This window comes from Triplophysa rosa, unplaced genomic scaffold (assembly GCF_024868665.1).
Source record: "Triplophysa rosa unplaced genomic scaffold, Trosa_1v2 scaffold192_ERROPOS42613, whole genome shotgun sequence".
Lineage (NCBI taxonomy): Eukaryota > Metazoa > Chordata > Actinopteri > Cypriniformes > Nemacheilidae > Triplophysa > Triplophysa rosa.
Genome location: NW_026634208.1, coordinates 12,647 through 19,998, shown reverse-complemented (window position 1 = coordinate 19,998; position 7,352 = coordinate 12,647).

The window sequence follows — 7,352 nt, the reverse complement described above, 5'->3', positions numbered from 1 at the left end:
TTGTCATTCTTAGAGTGCTTGAGGAAAAGCGTGAAGAAATTGTTTTAGAAACGGATGTTGGAGAAAGAAAGACCACGTGTTGGATCGAATTGTTTGGATTCTGATGTGAATTCTCCTGGGCGCATGAATCCGTAAAAAGCTATTAAAAACAGGGCTTCTAGCAAGATGTTAATATAAGGGGAGAACTGACCATTTCGCACTGAGAAGATTAATCTATGTAAAATGGATAATGTGATGGGTAGGCATCCATCTTTTTGTTTGCTGGAGGATTTAGCTAGACCTTTAAGTAGCAAGCACACGGACGGGACGGTGAAGAGACTAGACTAATCAGGGTTGATGTACCTGGCGTAAAACTGAATACCTGCCAGTAATCTACGAATAGAAGATAATTTTAAATTGCAATTCTCATAATCGATTCTCATAGGCCACTCTGAAGGGTGAAGCGGTATGTTCTTGAAAGTGTCTGTAATGTCTGCCTTAGCTAACCAGGCATCTTTTCCGGCTAACTTAATTAGCTGAATAGCGTTATCGACAGAGGCATAATGCAGGGAAAAAGGTTCTAAAGGAATGTTTTGTTTATGAATTTCTAGTCATGTGGCAGGATCGGGACAGAGCCCTTAGGTTTTATGTGGAGAGAATCATATGTGACCCTGGACAACAAAACCAGTTTTATGGGTCAGTTTTTCAAAATTTAGATTTTTACATAATCTGAAAGCTGAATAAATAAACTTTCTATAGATATATGAGTTGTTAAAATAGGACAATATCTGGCTGAGATACAACCGTTTAAAACTCAGGAATCTTAGAGAGCAAAAAAAATCTAAATATTGAGAAAATCGCCTTTGAAGTTGTTAATCAGGGGCACTGTGGCAGACCATCCACTCACAAAAATAAAGTTTTTATATATTTAAGGTAGGAAATTTACAAAATATCTTCATGGAACATGATCTTTACTTAATATCCTAATGATTTTTGGCATAAAAGAAAAATCGATAATTTTGACCCACACAATGTATTTTTGTCTTTTACTAAAAATGTTCCCGTGCTACTTAAGACTGGTTTTGTGATCCAGGGTCACATATTATTGTCTATCTTAACATAATATGCGTTCTCTCCAGTGTCTTGTCATTGGCCCCGCCCCTCTCATTTCATGTTTTGCTTCCCTGCCGTGTCTTATGTTCCACACCTGCCCTCGCTCGTTATCCTTCGTTTGTCTTACCTATAAATGCCCTCATGTTTCTTTGTCCTGTGCTCGTGTATTGTACTACGTTTGATGTGTGTATGTATACGCTTGACGTTGTGTTTGTGCCTTGTCTTTTCGTGGTTCCCATCCCTTGGATTATAATTTGACTGTGGATTCCCTTGCCTTGTTTTGTGACTTTGTGTCGTAAATTTGTTTTGTTATTTTCTAGTTTTGCCCCATCGTGGGAAGTCTTTTGTTTGTATTCTTGTTTTGTTATTTTTGTCCGTTTTTTCCCCATTGTGGGTTTTTTGATTTCCTGTTTATCGTGTTTATTATTTAATAAAAGTTTTTGTTAACCCCTTCATCCCCGCTGCCTGCGATTGGGTTCTCTCCCTCCACGACTACCGTGACAGTTTTCATTAATGCTTGCTGTAGTCTTGGAGTGAGGAGAGGACATGTCGAATATGAGGCGTTTTTTACCAGAGTATTTACGAGTAGCGATACCAATCGAATTGACACGAAAAGGAGAAAAAGGAGGAGAAGCGAAGGGGCCAATTACATAACCTTTATTGACTTCTTTCTCCAGCAGAGCTGATACTACTTCTGGTTCTGATAAGGCTGATTGCAAATTCTTTGCAACGAAAGAAGTAGTGAGATTGGAGAGGACCCCGACCCTAAACCCTTGAGACAGCCCGGTGATTAAATAATCAACGAAACACGGATCGAGGTGAGACAAAAGGTAACTTGAGAGCACAGGGACATCGATGGGTGTAGATGGGTGTTTGCTCAGAATTTTTCCAGGTAGGGGCCTTTTCTCGGGTTGTGGGCCAGTAACGTCGTGGGCAGACTGATTTCGGGTGGGGGTCCTTGCAAAAGCTACAGCCATGGGCAAATTTACAGTGAGGGAAAGAACAAACAGATTCGTTAAAATTGTTGCATAAAGAAATACCATTGAAATCCTTCATAGGGCGACCTCTGACGTCGAAATACGGTCTTACATTTTCAGCACCGCGGACAGTGGGCGGAACTTTGCTATCGAATGCTTTGGGGCAGAACGATGCCGAATGCCTGTGAGCGCTGCATAAGACGCAAGTCAAAATCTTTTGGCCGCTGAAATGGAGGACGAGCAGTTCGGTAACGGACCAGTCTAGTCTTAAGTTGAAGAGAGTAATGAGAGATGCAGATTTTGCTGAGAGTGATTTGTGATATTCATAAAATAGTGTACCTCCGTAACTTTTGTTAAAGTCTGCCATCATGGCTAGGTAGAGATCTAATTCTTCCCTGCGATCTGGAAAAACTTGGCACAAAATGTCTCTGTGGGTGCTAAAAGCAATGACGAATTCGGCAAATGACAAATTACATTGCAGGGTCGGATGTTTTCAGAAAAACTGCCACGTCACCACAGTTGACCATTTTCCTATCGGCTTCAGGCGAAGGGAGCAGTAGTGTAGCCAAGTTAATATCCTTGGGTGATTATTTCTGAGATGGGGAGACACCGTAACTGCTGCTGGTGAAACAAAATGCCTACCGAAAACTTGGGCTGGGACGGCGGTGGAGAGGTTGAAAAGAGAAGTCGTGAGTGGAGCGAGAGCATCTTGAAATGGTGTCTGAACTGTAGGTCTATGCAGTGCAGCAGTAGAAGTCGAAGGTATGTCCGAATGGAATGGTCTCTTGCACCTGGTGAAGGAGGGAGAATTGGTAAGGAACCTTGTCGCTGATGCTTTATCTGAAGTTGAGCAGAAACTCTGTCAGCATTTCCAACGCGTCGAAATTCGAGGCAAACGAGACAGAAAGGTGCCAATACTCCTGACCCCAAGTATGCTGGACTCCATGGAGCTACTTGTAAAGAATCGTCAAGCATGTGGCGTACAGGATTAATTTTTTTTCCCCGCAAAGCCCATGACAGAGACATCATACTACAAAGGCACAGATCGCATCAGGAAGGTTGCCTACCAGTGTGGAGCCAAACATCCAAAGACTGTGTCATCCACAAAGCTTTTTGAAAACAAAAAACCTGGCAGCAGAGCATCCTGTGGCAGGCCAAGGCTCCCATCTCGGAGTGCCTGGCCGCAGGTGGAGTTAGCCAGCGCACCGCCATCGCTTGTCCTCCCGTAGCTGCCCACATCCACTACCCAGAAGCAGTACTGAGCATCTACCACTGCCAGGAGCACAATCGAGTAAGTGCCCTTGTAGTTGAAGAACAGGGATCCCGAGTTGTCAGGGGCACGGATCACAACATGTTTTCAATCGATGGACTCAAGGCAGTTGGGGAAGTTCCACCGATGGAGGAAGTCAGTGGCGATGCTACGCCAGTCCTCGGTGGTGGGGACTGGCATAACCTCCTGCACCAAGACATCCCATATTGCCCTGGTGACCTCTCCAACAATCATTGCCATGGTGCTCACTCCCACACGATAGCTGAAAGCTATGGTGCGGTAGGAGTCTCCAGTGGCCAAGAATCTGCAAAAAACAACAACTAATAATTACTTGGACAAAATGAAAAAAAAAAATCAGAACAGAAGTACATTTACTGAAGTACTGTAGCCTACTTATGTACAAATTTGAGGTAATTGTACTTTACTCGAGTAATTTTTTCATGTCCTATCTCTAATCTACTTCTACTCAACTGCATTTCAGCAACTTATTTTTCCCCCCTCAACAAACTTCCTCAACAAACTCCAACATTAAAGTTCTGCTTTTACAATAATTAACTGGTAATAATAATCTAATGATATAATATATAATAGTATAATAGTCCCAGTTCACTTTTAAACCTTTAAATTAATTTTCCTGGTTATAATTACATTAAGTAATGTTTATACGTGATTATACTTAAGTGACATTTTCAATGCAGGACTTTTACTTGTATCCGAGTATTTTTACAGTGTGGTATTAGTGCTTTATACATTATTAAGTAAAGGATCTTAATACTTCGTCCACAACTGCAATAAATACAGCAACTAACAACAGCCTATGAAACAAATTTCCAAGCCATAGAAATTAGTTTAAACTCATGAAGACAGAAAAAAATCATGAACTCACCGTAGACAAATTGCGAGGCGCTCAGATAATTGGTATCCTGCCTCTCAATTCGCGGTCCCACTTTTGACAGCAGGTTGTCAAACTAGTCCCTATCTGTCACGGATTGGTAGAAGGAAGAACCCAATTGCAGGCAACGGCGATGAAGGGGTTAACAAATATATTTATTTAATCAACAAAACAGAACAGAAACACCCACAATGGGGGAAAACAGAACTAAGAAATATAAATAAAACAAAAGACTTCCCACGAGGGGGCAAAATGAAAACAAGACAAATAAACTAAACTCAAGGACACGACCAAACGTCTTAAATAATACAAGGCACAAAACTCACAAAACACGAACAGGCAAGGAACAGGAACACAGGTAAGCACAGGAACAGGAACACGGGTAAGCACATGAACACGAACACAATCCAGCACAACGCAACGTAATACACGAGCACAGGACAAAGAAACAAGAGGGTATATATAGGGAAACACAAACGAGGGATAACGACATGGGGCAGGTGTGGTTAATTAAACACTCAGGGAAGGATAACAAGGAAACGAGAGGAGGGGAACAGAGACGAGACACTGGAGAGAATGTATATTATTGTCAAAAAGACAATAATGTGTTTCTCTCCACACATAACCAAAGACTTTGTCATGGCTCTGCTACAGGACCAAGAAAAACATGTCTAAGGAAGCAGAGCCATGACACTATCCAGCCTGAAGTATCGCTGGAACCTGCCGTCATCCAGCCGCAGCTCCTGCACCAGCCGGTGATATTCCCCAAGCTGCTGACAGGCTTGGAGAATGTCATGCAACCACACCGATCTCCGACGTCTTCTCCACAGGCAGAGCAATGCCACTCCAAACGCAACAACTTGATCCTCTATTGTGATGTGAATTTGATAAGAAGGCACGCAAAACTATTTATATGCAACATTTTCCCGCTACAACGCTTGTTTTCCAGCGGAAATGAAATTCATTTGCTCAAAATAACACCGCTTTGACCAACTGCACTAAAGCTAATGCTACACTTCGACCAGGCCAGTTTGTAATGTAGGTTGCACACAAATTAATGTTAATTAAAGACCAAGGCTTGTAAATGTCTCCTATAATGTTGAAATTAGACTAGCACTTAACCATGAACACAAAAGCCACACCACACAAATGGCTTTTAATTGGTTTATTTCGTTAGCAAACGTGTAACTACAATAAAGTTCTTTCCACCGACCAATTTCTTGTGGTCAGTCTGCACAAGATCAACAAGCTTGTTTGCTTTGCGGCCCCTTTAAATACAAGATAAGATTTCGATCTACGTCAGAGCGTCAGCACGCCAAAGACTCTTTCTACAGCGCTGTTGGCAGGGCAGCCAGAGCGATTTTTGACGCTCTCAATGGCGGCGGTCTGAACGCACAGTAACTTATACGCGTCGAGCGGTGTGAGTCATTGGCTACAGGTTCAATTCAATTCAATTCAATTTTTATTTATATAGCGCTTTTCACAATGTGCATTGTTCCAAAGCAGCTTTACAGGAGCAAATAAGAAAAACACAGAAAGGTAAAACACAGCACAGTGCATGGTGTTTATAGACCAAGCAAGATCATTCTAATAAATAATATCTAATAAATAAATGAATAAATAAATAAATGTAGTCTCCCGTGAGCAAGCCAACACTGCACTGCTGTGGCGAGGAACCCAAACTCCAATGATGAATAATGGAGAAAAAAAACCTCGGGAGAAACCAGGCTCAGCCGGGAGGGCCAGATCTCCTCTGACGTGTCATAGCTGCACTCAGTGACCCCGACCAAAGCCACCGAGCAACGTCCAAGAAGAACAGGGAGAGCCCACGAGCCGCGACCCAGGAAGCCCCACCCGCCGAAACCGTGCAGGTCCAACCAGGTCCCATTCCGCGATCAACAACACACAACAGAGGAACAACCAGGGAAAAGTAGTAATGGCATAATTAACTTTATTCCTCTGTTGTCCGACATCGACCACAAAACAAGACCAACCAGACCAGACCCACACAGTCCCAACAAATGAAACGCCCCGAACCACAACCAACAAGCCCCCCCACTCCCTACAAACACCCACCCAGCAACCTCCAATCAAAGTCACTGAGTGCAGGTGTGTTATTTATTTTTACGTAGGGGTTAATGAGAAGGTAAATTCTCTCTTAATTTGAATGTTTGTTTCTACAGTTACGTGAGGGGGGCCTTGGAGGTGTTGCAGCAGGCTTTATGTGCGCAATTTGGGTTTTGTGACCTTCTCTTTTGGATAACATCAGCTACACTATCTGCATTCGATAATGGATGTTTGACCTAGAGTGCTTCCGGACGGATCGTATGGTTTCGTTCTCTGCACGCTGACCTGTTCGACCACTCTTCTGTCATACCCTGGCGGGGGCGGTTGCTCCAGACTCGAGTATAACACTGATTGTGTACTCTGACTCGTTTGATGACCGGAACAATAGCGCGTTTTCCTCCGTGGGTGATGCCTTTGAAACTCGAAGCGTCTAGTGCTTATGGATCGGAGGATTGAAGTGGGGTAAGTACTGTGACGAACGGCCACGCGTTTGTCACTATTTTTGTTTATAAATTGTTTATTTTGTTGTTGTGTTAATTTCTTTGTTATTGAACTCATTTTCTTTTCATTTTTTGTGTAATGGGCTGTCGATATAAACTCTTGATTGTCTCCTGTAAGGAGACTCGTTGATGCCAATACTGTATAGGCACCGGCTGTTGCGAGATGCCATATGGAATGACAAAGTGGTTTTCTTTATTCATACTTGATAAGTGTATTCGACAGCCCTTAATGTGAACGTGTATGTGTTTCTATGCTTGTGTTTCTCTTTTGTTTTTTTGTTTCTAGAATTGTGGGATCAGTGTCTGCCAGTATCCCTTAAGTTTGGTGTGATTTGGTTGTTTTGCAGTGTTTACAACGGAAGTTTTTGGTGCCGTGTTGTGACGGGAGCTGGAGTGCTTGCTGTGTATTGGAGAGGCAGAACGAAACCCCCAATTCGGAGTTGATGAGTGTGTGTGTGTGTGTGTGTGTGTGTGTGTGTGTGTGTGTGTGTGTGTGTGTGTGTGTGTGTGTGTGTGTGTGTGTGTGTGTGTGTGTGTGTGTGTGTGTGTGTGTG